The sequence below is a fragment of the Alligator mississippiensis genome, chromosome 1 (genome assembly GCF_030867095.1).
Source record: "Alligator mississippiensis isolate rAllMis1 chromosome 1, rAllMis1, whole genome shotgun sequence".
Lineage (NCBI taxonomy): Eukaryota > Metazoa > Chordata > Crocodylia > Alligatoridae > Alligator > Alligator mississippiensis.
Window position 1 is genome coordinate 141,127,318 of NC_081824.1, and position 16,526 is coordinate 141,143,843.

General features: G+C 42.3%; 1 long non-coding RNA gene across 2 annotated transcripts in view; it reads left to right on the plus strand.

The window, feature by feature from the left end:
* Positions 1-2,410: 2,410 nt before the first annotated feature.
* LOC132250026 (uncharacterized) overlaps positions 2,411-16,526 on the plus strand; it is a 48,300-nt gene continuing 34,184 nt past the window's right edge. The window contains exons 1-3 of one of the 2 annotated variants that reach the window (XR_009461608.1): positions 2,411-2,543; positions 3,631-3,665; positions 8,525-9,454. This is a non-coding gene — a long non-coding RNA (uncharacterized LOC132250026). Of the gene's footprint in view, positions 2,544-3,630; positions 3,666-8,524; positions 9,455-16,526 lie in introns of those variants that run through there. The other variant, XR_009461607.1, reaches the window with a different exon arrangement.

Sequence of the window (16,526 nt, forward strand, 5' to 3'; positions counted from 1 at the left end):
TGGCTGTGTCTGGTTTGCCTCCACCTCTCCTTACCCTTTATGGGGATTGGTGCTGTGAGTGCTGTCGTGGCTTCTGGGCCCATGCCTGTCTCTGTGTAGGTATGGATTAGAATTGCCACACAGCTGACTCTCATAGGTGCTTGTGTGGTTTGACTGTGCTGTTGTGTGGCTGAGCTGTTGAGCTGTGACCTACAGAGGTAACACAAGAGGTCCAGCGTGCAGCCTGTGTGTCATATGTTGTGCCCCCACCAGCTTAGTGTAAGGTTCACAAACCTGGGAGGGGATTGAAATCAGAGGTGTCATGAGGGCTATCTCTGTTGGACTGGGACCTAAAATTTGCTTTCTGTTGCCCTTAGCTAAATACAGTTTCCATTTTTCTCTTTCTCTTGGGCTCTGGAGGCCAAAGAGAGTAGACTGCAATCTGCTATAGAGATGTTCCCATCTGGACAGGCCTACAAACCAGATCCTTCCCCTCATACAAGCTATGAAACTATAGGGTTACACACTGGAAATTATTATTGCAGACCTTTCACCTCACGTATGTATGAGCTCAGAAGGAAGCTAATAAATAAATCATTCCAAAGCTAGAGCTCACAGGCTCTGGCAGGAAATTTGTGACAAATCTCTCAGCAATCCTTAGTGCAATGTATACATTCACTATGCTTTCACTTAGAATTCCCCTAGTATCTTTTATGGGACTAGTCACATTGGTCAAGAGAGAGAGAGGAAAATGAAATATAGACTCTTGGTGTTAGGCATAGTTGATAGCCAAATAATAAAAGAAGGGGAAAAGAATCTCATTTGATAAGGAAAAGATTCTGTTTTCTATCCAAAATGCTAGAGGCATCAATCTCTTTCCTTGTCCCTTTTCTCCATCTAATTTATAATTCTAGAAACAAATGGAAAAATCTGTTGCTGTACTACCTGGACCTCTATGTGCATGCATGAGCATTTTCATAGGTCACTTCTGGTTCTCAGTCTTATAATGAATAAACCATTCACAGGTTATTTCATCACTGGAGAGAGGAAGCACTCAGTGACACTGGGAACTTTCTCTTTTGCTGCTCTGTGTGACGGTGGAAGTTGTGAGGGTGAGAGAATGTAAGTAACAGTGCCTAAAAGCACTACAGAGTAAAAAGGTCATGCTGGTTAGGTTTGGCTCTGCCTTTCACACTTTTATTGTAATTAGACTGTTTCTGAAGACTCCTGAGTGATGTGAGCTCTGTATAACCTCTGCTGACGTGAGCATGCTGCATGTCTGGCTTGCTCAGTGAAATGAGCTTCCCCACTGCTATAAATTCATTGACATCAACAATAGCAATAACTGCGCATCTGTACAAACAAAATCATTTCAAACCTGGTTCTTCATACTTATTTATGAATAGGTTCTTTGGCTAAGTCTTAGTGCATGACCACAGATGAGGTATTGTATCATCTACTTAGGCAATACAATCCAGAGGTTAGAGCAGAGAATTGAGTTCTGGCTTGGACTGGCCCATTACTTTTAATAAGGCTTTTTTCTTGCTGTGCCTTTACTTCCCTCTCTGTGTGATGAGGAGAAGGCAGAGTGGCGCCTTGAAGATTAACTTGTTGAGAAAGGCATGAGCTTTTGCAGGCTATGGCATCTGATGAAGTAGGATGTAGCTAATAAAAGCCTAAGGGCTCCTAAACACGTGCGTGGAGCCTGCTCCAACATGCTGGAAATCCAGCATGTCAGAGCAGACTCTATTGAGTCTGCTGGAGCACAAACATTTACATGCTCCAGCAGCCTCCATGTCACGTGTCTCAGCGTTGCCACGTGTCTCCGCGCTGAAAAGATGGCAGTGGAGTGCTTTGAAATAAAACATGTTCAATGAGCTTTAGTTCAAAGTACCTGGCACCATTTTTTCAGCTTGGGGATGGGTGGTGATGCGGATACATGTGATGTGCGGGTGCTTTTAGTTACTGCAGCTCGCTAATTAAAGTGCCCGGTGCTGCGTCCCACAGCACGTGTAAAAATGCCTGAAGTCTTTAAGGTGCTATTATTCCCTGCCTTCTGCCTGACTTCAGACCAACATGGCTAACCCCTCTGTCTGTGTGACAGGGGTTATATTTACTTTATATGAAGCTTCCTTCACACCTGCTTGGAGAACTTTGGGTGGAAAGGGAAGCAGTACGACAAGCTTCTTGTATTACTTTCTGCACAGACCTGGATCTACAACTGGATCTGCCTGGGTGGGATCCCAGCAGTTAAACAGAGATATGTTGCCTTTAACAGTAGTCCATCCACACAGGTCCCTTCACATGGTCAAGGCTTTACAAAGGAGTTCCAGAGTAAGACATGACCCAAGCAGCTCAGCCCTGGCAATCGTGATGCTCCTCCCCCTACATCAGTTAGGAGCTTATTGGGCCACTGCAAGCCTCAGGAGGCTTCAGGTGGAAGTGGTTGTTAGCCACATAAAGGTATGTCCTAAATCTCAAGATGATGTGGTTTCCTGAGACTCAGGAACTGAAATAACTGCCTGAATGAAGTAAGGAGCCTATCTAGTTTGAAGATTAAGTTAGTAAGTAAACAAGCATGCTTGGCTATCAATGACAACCATGTGCATGGTTACCCAAAGTAGTTGGTGTTGCTAGTCTCAGATCAGTTTTGCTTTGGGGGGTTGTTTTTTTTTTTTTGCTACTGTGTGTGCTCTATCACTTCCATAACCTTTGGGTTTTGTTCTGAGATGAATTCCTGAGGTTTTATTAAGTTTGCTGAACTGTCTTCAAAAAGCAGGAAGATTATTTATGCTGTAGTTGTGTTCAGGGTGAGCGTAGAAGTGAAGTGAAGTAAGCTAACTTGAAGTAAACTGCTTTAATTCTGAATTAATATGCGTATATAGGGTTCAGCCAGTCTACTTTAAAAGTGAAATCAGATTAGCTTTCCTTAGCATCTCCATGTAGGCAAGCCCTTAGGGGGAAAAATAAACCTGGTACATACTAATGCTTTGGTCCTGTAGACTGTTATATGTGGAGTTAAATTCAAGTGCTCAAATAGCACCACCGAAAGAAATGCCAAACTCTAGAACTCTTGGTTCAGAGATGATACCTTTTATTAGACCAACTAAGAAATTGCAAAAAAAAATGATCTTTTTCGACCAAATACATCCCACAAATAGCACCAATGAAGCCAGTGGTTTCACTGAATAAAGTTAAGTATGTGCACAAGTGTTTGCAAGACTAGGGGTTCAGGTATCTCCAGGGTCAGGTGGAGATGAGGCACCAGCTATACAAGGGTTAAATTTAAAGTGCAGGCTCAAGGAGTCTGGAAACACTGGAAAAACAAAGGCCTTCTCTGCAACTATTGTGGCACAGACACAGGAGTGGGCTAGACCCAGATCACCAAATTTTGCCCAGGGCACCAAAAACCATTGGAGGTCAGCGATCCTGGGTCACTACCAGGCTGGATCAGATTCAAACACAATGCAGAGTGACTTGGTATTAAAGTATTTTAAAAGATTACCAGCTTCCTGAGTACCTGGTCCTCTGTTAAAAAGGAAACTTTTGCCAAATACATAGCTATTGTACTGTTTGCTTAACAGACTTGTTATATTTTCCTGGGAATAATTTTTAAAGAATGGTCTTACATATTTTTTTGTTTAATGACAGATATTGTGTCCAAGAAAACCTTGCCGGTCCATTGGGTAAGTACACAATTTAATTTATTATTAAAATGTATGGCATTTGTCAGACTGGCTGGAGCAAACTTGTTGAGAGCTCCCTGAATCTCTGAAGCAAATTGGTATCAAAACCACTTTCTGGAATTTGTACTGTGGTGTGGATATCTTCTAAATATTCACGGAGAAACTTGCTTTTAAAATGCATATTGGTTGCACAATAGACCTGAATGTCTCTGAATAAGCCATTATATCCCAGTGTGTAATTATGTATTTAGGACACATGCTACATGCAGTTTTAAAAGAAATCTGTATGGAAACAAATTGCAGTGCATTTGCTAGAGCTGACTCTATTTAAACAGCAGCACCTCAAGCCTTTTCAAAACACTTTGGGCCATTTTCCGGGAGCAATCTCTTCACAGGCTTCAGATTCTGATCTCCATTCATATTAGTGTTAATTCAGAGGAACTGCACTGGTTTTACAAAAGCGACTAGAGACTTGCATCAGCATAAGAGACCTGATACGCATCCATATCTAAGATACTGACATTATAAAGTTACACTCGACATGTGAAGCTCCACAGTAGAAGAGGTTCCCCTGGTGGAATTGCAGCCCCTAAGGAAACTGCCTCCACCCCTAATATATGCTCATGGGAGTGGATATGCGACAAGGTAGAAAAAGAACTGTACATGCCCCAGTGCACAAGGGGTTAATACAGGCCCCCTGCTTCTTAGATATTGGATCAAGGATATGGATAGAAAGGTAGGGGGGAGTGGTGGTCATTTAGGGGGAAGGATGTTCCTGTCCAGCTGGCTCAGGAGCAACTGGGACATGCTGTTCTGAGTGGCTTGTTTGCGTCTGGAGTTGTTTATTTATGAATCCTGAAAAGAAAGCCCTGAGGAAAGCAAGTGAAACTCTGCTACGGGTGGGTGTATTATTCATCTTCCCTCGTTCTGCCCAGTGGTCGACAGCACAGAACCGTACACTTGTCTTTTGAAATGTTCCTGGACCGTCGTTTGGCAAAACTAGCAGCCCTGAAAATTGTGGTTTATGGCAGTAATGCTAAGAGGCCCTTTAAGGCAGCAGCACAACCAACCTTCGTGGTTCCTGGGAGCCACATCGAATGCATGGTCCTGCCTTGAGATGGTTTCAATGCATGAACTGCCATGAAATCTCTTGGGGTACAGCTGGGGATTATTTCCAGAACAGTGGTAGTTTCTGGTGTTAGTGCTGAAGGGTATAAAAGAAAATGGCAGCTAAAGAGTTAACTTATTGATTTTTTTTTTTCCCTTTGGGGGGGTGGGGGGGGGGGGACTGAGAACTCCAGGGGCTGCCCTGGGTACTAAGAACTCCAAAAGCCTTACCCAGTGTCTGCCACTTACTCATTGGTTAGCCTGGGTCCAGTCACTTAACCTCTCTCTGTCCTCACCCCCTTTTTGCAAAATGCTATTCACCAATTTCCCATGGGTGTGGTGGAGCCTAACAAATGCATCCAGGGCATTCTGAGATCCTTGGATGAGCTACAATCCAGAATTGCAAAATATGTATTAGTAATATTAGTAAAAGGGAGCTGGACCATCCGTGTGTATCGAAATAAATTCTTCCTGTGATTCTTCCAGAGAGTCTGAGAGCATAACCATCTAGGGAGGGTGGGTTTGTATATTTAAGACAAACTCTTCCTCTTGGCTTTTTAGGCTCTCTGGAAGACAAACGAGGCAGCTGCATAAAGGGAAAGGAGGGCAGCTAAGGTTAACTGTTCTTTCCTGTTGTTCCCCTGGATTCTCTTGTCAATGCAATAACAGCTGTATCTCCCAGGAAGGTAATGATCTTCCTGGAAGCTCCATCTTGCTACAGGCAGCTTTTTCCTTTATTAGGAAAAATGAATGTTGGACAAAAAAAAGTTCTTCCGTATAATTAAACAGCATTAGAATGAGGCCCGTGCTTTTGCTGATGAACTTCAGTGAAAGCAGATGGTCACAATGGTATTAAAAACTAAAGACTTCAGTCAAGCTTTTAATTGAAAACAATTGGACCCTGCTGGATGATAATTACCTTGGCTGCTTGCAAATAATATTACAGCACTGCTACCTATGAAGGAAGAACTGAAACTGAGTTAATAAGAACTGCTTGATCTGCATATAATAAGCAAGGAACATCCAAAACTATTTTCTCTGGTAGTTTCTCCTCTGCAAGAAGCTTTCAAGTGGTTAGCAATGTGAAAAGGAATACACAGTGGCAGAAATTGAGAAGTGTGAAGCGTTCACTGGGTTCATAAAATAACGTGGGGATCTTGTCTCTCTCTCTCTCTCTCTCTTTTTTTTCTTTGAGACAGTTGAAATTCCAGCCAGGTCTAGGAAAAAGCAAAACAATTCTCTATATAATATCCAAGGTTCCCTTTCTTCTGCCTGAGAATGCTAATGTCAAACTCCATCTTCTTTCTTTCATTTATATGCATCCTCCGCTGCCCCAGTGCTCTCCTTGGCTAACTGCATTTACAAGATTGGGAGACCCAAATTTTGTTTGTTTCTTTTCCCTCCACTCAACTTCATTGTGTATTTAATGATCATTTGAACTTAAGGTCCCTTTAATCCCTTATAAAGGAAGCAGAATGTGTGGCATGAGATAAAGAGGTTAAACGTTCTGCAGAGATAGCGATCTATCTGATTTTAAGTACTAGAATGGGAGAAGGGTTGTGAGAACGGTGTACCCAAAATGTTCCATGAGCTCCTGTTCACTGTTGTGTGTAATACATGTGTTAACACAAATGTGACACTAACACTAATTTACGTAATGCTATGTACTGAGTTAAGTGACTTACATTGCTGTGTGTGGTTAAAAAGAGAAAAAGGCTTTACGCTGTATCTTTCTACCTTTCCCCTCCACACACATCCCAAGCATGTATAAATTGGACTGAATCATGTCACTGTTAATGTGAACATGTTTTCTCATGCAGCTGTGCTCAGGGGTGTAGATTTTTGTCCCCTTGTGAGCGAGGCTAAAAGTTCTGTTGCTCCTAACAGCCTTAGAAACTAGCAAGCAGCTGCTATAATTTTGCAAAATTAAGGTTAAGCAGTAAGTCACCAGTGACAATGATGCAACAATTTTCCATGAGGCACCACTTGAGAAGTAATGATTTTACCTCCCCAGCCAATTCTTTGCAAAAGTACTAGGTAAGAGTTTTTCCAGCCTTGGCTGGTAGTGTGACAACGTAGATTCTTTCATGGCAAATCCTGAAAGTCTGTTTTTCTGGATGTGATATTTATGCCTTGAGATTGGCCTTGATTCACTTCATCTGCCAGAGTAAAAAGATGGGGTGAGATCTTTACTTCACTGAAGTCAACAGGAGTTTTGACTTCACCCATTTTATATAACCAAATTATGATCTTCAGTTATACAGAGGTAATTCTGGGGTAATACCACTGAAATTATCTATGGCGCTCCTAGCCACAAAGTATATAACAGTTTACTGGAAATTAAAAAAAAAAAAAAGGTCTGCTTTATATGTGTAATAAACTCTGAAGGAATACAGGTCCTCCCATTTCATGAGTTAGGAAGAGCTGTCTAGAGACAAACTGCTAGAAATAAATTTAAAAGTGAAAGCTATTGCTGTTCTTTCCCTGAAGTTTTTGCTACTGGCCATTTTGAAGATGAGCTGTCGATTAGATAAATAGACCTTTGATCCTCTCTTGTCTGCCAGTTCTTGGTTTCAAACTTACAACTGTGTGACAGTAGAATCCCAAATTCTACTGAGCCTTGAGGATGAAACCTTGGTCCCACTGAGGTCAATGGCAGAACTCCCATTGCCTTCAGTGAGGACAGAATTTGATGGGTACTGTTTACACGCATAAATAATAGAACTGTCTTATTGTTTTGTATTGCTGGAACTTGTGACTAATATGCAATGGGAAGGGTTATTTTTGAAACATAACCTCTGTCATTATTTTTTATCAATCTGATGGTAACTACTTGCTACCTGTTTGTACGGATATGATTGCATTTTGTAATTGCAACTCCATTTGGGGGGTGGTATATGACTTGCTACTTTAAAAGTATATGCAAGGCATAAGCTCTATTGATTCATGGTATTCAAAGCAATAAGCAGCTGCTGGGTTTGATTAAAGCTAAAGTGAAGCTGAAGCATTTAATCAATCTCTAAAACTGTTCTGAGAATATTACAAAGCAATAGTGATTATTGCTATTATATGACAAAACAGCATAATAAACGGAGAGAGATCATTTTTTCCTGGAAGCATTTGGAAGTGTAACTGCTGCTGCTTTTTCAGATTTCCTAGCTATGTCACCTTGAGAACATGGCTATGTGACAGTGTGTGGGCTGGCTAAAAGCAACATATTCTTCAGGGTGGAGCTTTTGTGTGCGTGTATATATTCCTTAGCAAAATGATCAAGCTGTTCCATTTGTATTACTCTATTTAAAAAATCAGTGTTCCATTTTAATTCAGATTGCAATGTTTTAGTAAGGGGCAGGGAGCTTTTAGAAACTGAAAGGGCACTTAGCACAAATTAGGTCCAAAATACAGGTTGTTTTTAATTAAGAAGAATTGTAAATAGAAGTTTTTCTCTGTGTTAATGCTAAAAATGCACTAGAAATATTTTTCCTTAAATGGAGTGAGCTTCCCACATAGTATTTGCAACACAACAGATGTGGCCTGAAATGAAGCATAAGCAAAACTGACTTGCCTGTTTTGTCTTGTTTGTATGGGTAGAAGAGTCAAAATTAAAAGGGGCATAGATAGTGACAAGTGTTGTTGTTTTATTTGATTTTGGTACTAATAAAGTAAAGCAATATTAATAGAGATCCCAGATAAGTTTCTTCAGCTAAACTATTTTCAAGCTGACAGTACTTTTCTCTGGTTTGATATTTCAGAGGTCACTTGGCAGTGCCACCCACCCACCCCTATCACCAGTGGAGTAACCTTGAAAATCAGGTCCTAAAAGTGTAAATAATAATGGAGATGGCCTGGTTGGAACAAAAGGAGGAAAATTCAAGATAAACATCTAGTATAGACAAATATGGTCTATTTGAGCTTTAAAATCACCTGGAACATAATCTACCACACTCCTGCCAACATTAATTTGTTATTGCAGACATTCATGTCTCTCACAACCATAGCCTCTCTGTCCACTTTATATTTACCTAATTTTCAGCTGACAGTGTCTTTACAGAACTGAGCAAGTCAGTAGCATGTTGCAAGTACCATCATCATTGCTAAACTACAGTAATGAATATGAAGCTTTCCGTCTACTGTATCTACAACACAGCTGGTAATGCCTTGTTGTGGTAATGGGAGTGAAAGGTGTGGTACTGGAGTGAAGACTCCATATACTATTCACTGCACAAAGATTCTGGGGCATTATCACTTGGCAAGGAAGCAATTTAGCCCTCCCACATAGAAAAACATCCCTTAACCTGACAGATCCCGGGAATCTGCAGATGGCTGCAGCCACCTGTGTGGATGACTCATATTTCTGCAGTGGCTCCTTACCAGCATAGTCCCAATTTTTCCTGTCAGTCCCTGCATGAGGCAACAGCAGACAAATCAGTATAGTCTGGGGATGCATTAGCTTTTCCAACTAATTTCTGAGAGGCCAAAGTGGACCTATTTATTGATGTGACAGGCAAGATCAGCACTCAGGATCTCAATATCATGCTGTTAGGCAGGAGGACATGACACAAAATTATATACAATGCACACAAACATAATGGACATACAAAAATTACTGATTTATACACACACACAGGTGAACACCCACTCAGGTTACAGTGTGTTAATGTTTGGGTGTGCTTGGAATGCTTGGTGACTAGGACAGAGAGGGAGGGATTCGGACAGCGGAGTGGGGAGCAGGTTGGGATTGGGGGTTGGAACTGAGAGAAGCTGGGAGCCAAGAGACGGCGGCAAGATCAAAGAGCAGGGCCAGGAGAGCAGAGCCGGGAGCGAGAAATGAGCAGGGAGCAGAGTTAAGAGCAGAGCCGGGAGCAGCAGTAAGACAAAACCAACTCGGGGTTCCAAATAACAGTTTTATTAGACAGGAAAAGGGGTAACACAATATTCGGATTACAGATTATTGGTTCCGGCACACACACTTACACTCACGCAGTCACACAATGGTAGCAGCGGAGAAACTGCTTTGTAGAGAGACTGAAGTCAAGGGGTATAGAAACAGAGCACAGGCCCCTTGTTTGGAGAGAAGATGTGGGTGATAGCTACCTATCCCAGGCTGAGAGTTGATCCTTGATGGCCAGTTGAAGTCTTCTCCAGTGAGATATTGTCCAGAGGGGATCGCTGGCAGGGCCTCTGGGTGGATAGGTGGTGTGACATAGTGTCGGTCTGGTTGGAGAGGGCATCCCAAGGAGGTCACACTCTACCATCCCTTTTATAGGGGTGGGCTACCTGTGACTCCAATGGGGAGGACATGCCCAGGCAAGGGCCAGACCTGCTCAGATGTGGATGTGCAGTTCCAGGTATGCTGGACTCATTGTCCAGTGTAGTACAATGGTGGAGTTGCTGGTCTCTATTCTGTCCTTTGTTTCCATGTTGCTGGTTTCTTGGAGGGTCTTTATCTTTTAAATGTTGGGTTTTGTTTCTGGTTCTGAGAGCAGGTCTGTGGTTTCAGGGAGAGTCAATACAAGGTGGTGGTAGGGTTGTTAAGCTGATGGTCCAGTCATTCAGTAGGAGCTATTTTTAGGCCTACTACCATTATGTCTCAAGCTCTCTCATTCACTGTCATTCAGCCAGGGAACCAATTTACATAGGAGGAGTAGATATGAGTCACAGTTACAACACAATTACAATAGGGACTGCCCGGGCATAGGACACAAGATGGAGACTTGACATTACTTTGGCTAACTTACAAAAACAGGTCTGAATCATATAATATAAGACAGTAAAAACCGATAGTAAAAATAGTGATCACACAGTATAAAACAGTAAAAATCAATACCAGAATAACAGAACACTATTTACAATGATACATGGACAATATAAAAGGGGCTTGTTACAATAGTGGAATACAAGAGCTTATCCTATGTCTTATCTTCACTATGTCTTATCATAACTACTTATAAGGAATAGAGAAGCAAAGAGAGAGTCAAAAATGGTTGGGGAAGGGAGAGAAATGTATTTCTATGTACAAAAAAAAGAAAAACGGGGTTTTGCTATAGGCCAATGTGTGTCCTGCTTCCTACCTGACCAGTCCCCTTCTGCCCCAGACCAACCTGGCTCTAGTCTTATGTTATTCGGGCTCCGGATTCCATGGAGGGTCCTCCAACGGGTTGGTATGGCTTGCAGGTTTTGTGCCTCAATGGAGAGAAGACTTTGCACCCACTGAGATCTACACATAATCCCTGGGATGGGAAAAACTAGTGTCTAAATAATAGAGCCAAGAACTTATAAAGATTTAAGTTCATAGCTCTGGTGGAAATATGAGAGTGAGAGCAAGGAAGAAGTATGTTTTCATTTGGAAAGTAACATCCTGCAATTCTGTTTAAGGATATTGAATCAGAAACAAGTTTTCTGATTTGGAGTCATTAAAAACAATCACATGGGCAGTATCTTTGACCTTGTCTGCATACACTTGCGCCCTGCCCTACCTTCTGCCTTGCATCTTTTTGATGGATCTCGTTCAGCGTGTACCTTTAATTAAACCAGTTTGAGTTTGTTTGTAGACAAGGCCTTTAACAGTGTGAAGCCAATATTCTTTTTACAAACCCAGAGAATGTAGTAGAAAAGATTAGCCCCACAGTGCAACTCCAGAGCTTTATTTAAAAAAATACAGAAAGCAGGTTATGGTCTTCTATTACATTCAGTGGGATTCTTCCAAAGGAAGGTATTAGATCAAATATTTAGTTTTGCTGTACAAGGCTTGGCTACTATCACCCACCAGCCAAGGTTTTATGATATATATTTTAAGTTAAACAATCCCCAAATCTCAGAGTAAGATTGATTTTTTTTTTTTGTTTGCTTGTTTTGCTTCCATGATGTCTGCTCTGAAAGTTTGGAATGTTGCACATTTCCCACGACCCCTGTGTGAAACCCTAACCAGGGCTCCAGTAGGCTTGAGGCTGAGTCTGGCCTAATTATCTGTATCATGTGAAATTTCTGTTGCAAGAACCCCTGGATCTTCACCATGCCAGTTTCACGCAGGAGATCCGCAAGCCTTTTGGCAAGCTTAGCTTGGATCTCTTGTTTATAACTGTGTAACAGCCATGTGAGACTTGTGGGTTTGGGTTCCTCAGTGGTGGTTTCCATGCAGCTGGTAAATAAGTGTTTAGTTGGGAAACCAGCTGGGTTTGCAGGGAGTTCTTTTTTTCTCTTGCAGATGGGTGGATCCAGGGTCTGTCAGACTCCCCTTTGTTTGTGTAGTGCATGCTCTAGCTGGTTAGCTCAGGGTCTAGCCAAGCCCCTGCTTTCACACAGCTCTAGAGCCCAGAGGGTGGATCCCACTGCTGTTTGCCCTTCCTTGGCATCCAAGATCATGGTGAGGGCCACATCCCTCCCCACCTTCAGCGGTGTGTGGTGCCTGAGCAGTGAGGTCTTTGCTGTGCATGTGCCACACTGCCAAAGAAGGTGCGGCCTCACCCTTTTGCCATGATCCTGCTATGACCCATGCTTGCAGACAATGCTTGATGCATACATTTCAGTGAGGGACAGAAACCAGGGCAGGCATCTCTGCATTGTTGTTAACAATAATGTAAACATAGGGTTCTTTAAGAACTCACTGACTCCCATGTGTAGACGTTTCAGATTCATGGTGCCATGAGATCAGATTTGGGTCCAAGGTTGTGACAGGATAACAAAGAACAGATGGGAAAATACAGAGTAGAGGCTGATCCCCTGTCCTTCACTTATGCTGCCTTGCCATTGTTTTTTGGTTGTAATCTTAACAATCTGTTAATTGGGCCTGTCACACATTGCTACTAGATACTGTGATTCATTGCAAATCGATAAAATCACCAGTATTTTCAGGGCTGTTCTGAATGGAAACTCAGACTGCCTCGAGTGCCATCCTGTAGTTTACATCAGCATTACATGGACAGATGAGCCAGTCCCTCCTATCTTGTTGGCCTTAGCCCTTAGATTACTTTACAACCAAAGAATCTAGACAGGCCTAGGGATGTGCTGGCACCCTTCACAGACCAATTCTGCTTTGGGAGGCCGGCTTGTTAAAGTGTTGTAGCTGCAAGCCGCATGCTCATCCCCTTCATACCTGGGGGCTGAATCTGTACCACTGAGGTCAATGGGAACTTTGTTTCTGGTTGCTGTCAATGCAAAGTGAGAATGTGTGCCCAGTGTGAGCCCTTCCCAGATGGAAACACTTGTCCCTGCTTTCAGAATTTGCCTTAGCTTTTCATTTATTCTGTAAGTTTTTTCTCACCTTTCTTCTTATGAAAATACAAATCTATTGTCTAGGATGCTATTGAAGTCTTTCATTGACTTCAGTGGGCTTTGGACCAGGCCCTAGAATGCTACCCCTAAACCTACTATTTGTTACAGGGTTTTGCCGTGCTACTGTAGAAGACAGTGTAGTATTTTATGTAAATCACATTCCTGCTCATTTTTTTTCCTTTGTGAGTCTGCCAGACTGTCTGGCCCTGTCTCCTCTAGGTGAAAAGGCCTTACAAACAATCATTGTTAGTTTGGACTAGTGCACTTCTATGGATTAAGCTTGAAAAGAACTCGGTCAACTTGAAAAATCACATTACTGCCTGAAAATTGTTTACCTCCCTTTGTTACTTGTAACACCTAAAATTGCTGTAACTTTCTTCCCTGTGTCTGCTTTGCGCGTTGGATAGTATTCTGTAAAGTCAGTGTTACCTCCTCCCTTGTATAGTCAGCTTGCAGTCAGTTCCTTTCTTTGTGAAGGTGTTTCACACTTCAGTGAAAAAGAACAACTTTTTAGTATGCCAGTGTGACTACAGCTGTGATGTTCCTGAAACTACTTTTAACTTGCTCTTGGAGAGGGGTGAGGAATGCATCAACTTCCTTCCCCGCTCCTGCCAAAGTACCTGTTATACCCTTTGGCTCTTGAAAGATATTGAAAGGTATTTCAAGTTGAAGAAGTTTCTGTTCAGACTGAGATCCTTCCTCTGCCACCGATATCCAGGCTAAAGATCCCGGGGTTCCTTCTGAAAAGGTAAAGTACATCTGCAGGGTCTCACTACTTGGTAGCATCCCCACTTTGTCTCACTACAGGAAATTGTAGGTTTAGTAATTAATGTGAGGTGTTGTTTACCAGGAGGAAGACCCCGTGCAGAGGGTTGTAGGAAAAGCCATTTGAATTTGCTGGCCCCTGTCATAATCTGAGTGACCAGATTCCTACAGCAAAAGGCCACATTTGACAATAGCATGTCCTGATAGGTGGGACCTGCTTGATGGCTGACACTGGACAGAAAGCCCACTTCTGGTTCAGAGGGACCTGGAACTATTATCTGTTCCATAGGCGTCTGATCCCAATATTGGTACGTATCTTGTAAAGAGAATATTTTGCTGGAAGAGGAGCCTACATTATTAATGAAGGCTTTGCAATCTTGAATCCTTTAATTCCTTCACATCTCCAGTACAAAAGGAAACACCAATGTTCCCTGGTTATAGATTTTGTACAGTAAAATCCTTCAGCAAAGCTTAATGGGTGAAACAAAAAATTAACTGTAAAGCATTAGTTACTGGAGCTCCCCTGAAAAAATTAGCAGACCCTCCTGCTAGGCACATGGCTACAGACATTACCCCTTTACCAGTATAAGTGATTGGAAAATGGTCTATACCTGTAGCAGAACAGAAGTTTGGCATGCAGTGACTTGTTTAAAAATGGTGGAAACTGGTCTAAGATTTGCCTGCCCCTCCTCCCCAACCAAAGGGTGAATGTATGGCTTGTTTGCTACTGATTTAAACTACACCATTTACAGAAAACTGCATAACTGAGATTGAGTCTGCCTTGGACTTTTTGAATGCCTGTACCTAGCTACACACTGAAAACAGAAGCTGCTTACAGATGGCAAAAAAGGGTGCTTTATTTTAAACTCTGTGTGCCCTCACGCTGAGCCCAGCACATGTCCAGAAGAGGTATTGTGTTATTTTGACCCAGCTCGCCCAACGTCTATATAGATCGGATACTTCAGCAGGGCTTTTTTGGTGCTTTTATCTAATAGCTGACTGAATCAGCTTTAGATAAAAGTGCAAAAAATCCCCATTGGAGCACGCAGTATATGCAGACACTGCGGAACCGGGCCAAAGTAATGAGCTGCCTCTTTTGGTAAAGCTCTGGGTTTTTTTCCCCATGTCTGTCAGCAGCCAGAACATTCAAGCAGTGGTAGTGCAAGTTCTCTGACTATTATGAACTTTGTGAGTTGGCTTCTAGGTCTCCATGTGATGCTGTAGAGGTCATGTAACTAACTGGACGAGTTAGAAGGCAGCCCTGCTTACTGGATAGCTCAGAAGATTGGGAATCAGGACACGTGGGTTCTGTTTGCTGCTCTGCTACTGATCTTGAATATGTCACTTACCCTACAGCACCCTGTTGGTCTTATGCTCTGGTGTGTGTTGAAAAGATAAGCCATGCTTCTCTATCAGAGGAGTACTGAGGCTTAATTTTTTTCTGAAGCTTTTAGAGATCACCTGATGAAAGCTTTGCTAGTGCAAATTATTAATGCTTCAAGGCAACTACTAATCTGGTCAGGTCCTGGGAAAAATGGAATACGGAGATGACTTTGGTATAATGATGCCATTTCATATTTCTAAAGTCAAATTTACCATTTCAAAGTACTACCCCAAATAATCGGCAGCAGGAACTAATAGCGGAAAGAATGAATAACAGACCACTTGATGATGTTGTTGTTAATACTACTACTACTACTAATAAAAGCTTATTTTCACTTCCTCAGCTAGTGCAGGTGAGTTCAAAATGATCGGTTTGTCTGTGTGTGTTCTCTTTGCCGGGGCACGGCCACCCACATGTATAAAACTTCTCAGATTAAACTCCTGTTCAAGCTACAAGGCAACTGCAGCTGTACTGCATTTGTGAAAATGAATGAATCAGGATGGGAAAGTGCTTCCCTCCTCCCTCTATTCCCCTTTGCTGCTGATATTTTAATGTGAAGTTGAGAACCTGGAATACTCTGTTCTACTTCAGTAGTTCTAGGAGGAGCCTTTCTCCTAGGTTACCCAGATTCATTGCAGTAACTTCAAGGGGCTCTTTTAATTTCATTCTCTCCCCTGTGTTTGCACTCTTTTGCTCTTTTTACCCCTCCCTCCTCCTGAACAAAAAGCTTTCAAATGCTCTTCTGGAAAGGATGAAAGTATAATTCAGGTGAAGTTAACGTGCAGTTCAAGTTGGTTGCTCTGGCTTTTTTTTCCTGACATGGTGGTAGCAGCAGAGCGCTGGGTGTAAGCCTAGCATTCCAGCGGAGTTGGGAAGCTCATAAAGGAAACCTGAACACAGAACATGCTGGAAGGTGGAAACTATTTCTCCCCTCCTTCCCCCCACTTATTTTTGACCTTCTCAGTTGATATTGAACTCCTTTGATCATCAGCCAGCTCAAGGTTACTTGGTTCCATGGGCTTGATTCAGGATTTGTCAGGGATGTATACATGGGTGGAGTCTGTTCTCACCTGTGTATATACCGTTGCTCCACCCAATATCCTGATTTCTATAAATATTGTAGCATGCCACCCTGAGGATAATCTTTCCCCATGCTTCTTGCACTTAGTTTGAAATGGGAACCTGAGACCTGCAACCAAAAGCTCCCTCTGCTTCAGAAACCCATCCTGGCTCCAGAAATTGGAACAGCGATTATGAGCAAGGTTGTTTTAATTTTTGCCAGGTGCATTTCAATTAGACTCTGAAAGCTTGGCTAGTGCAATGGATGGCACTCT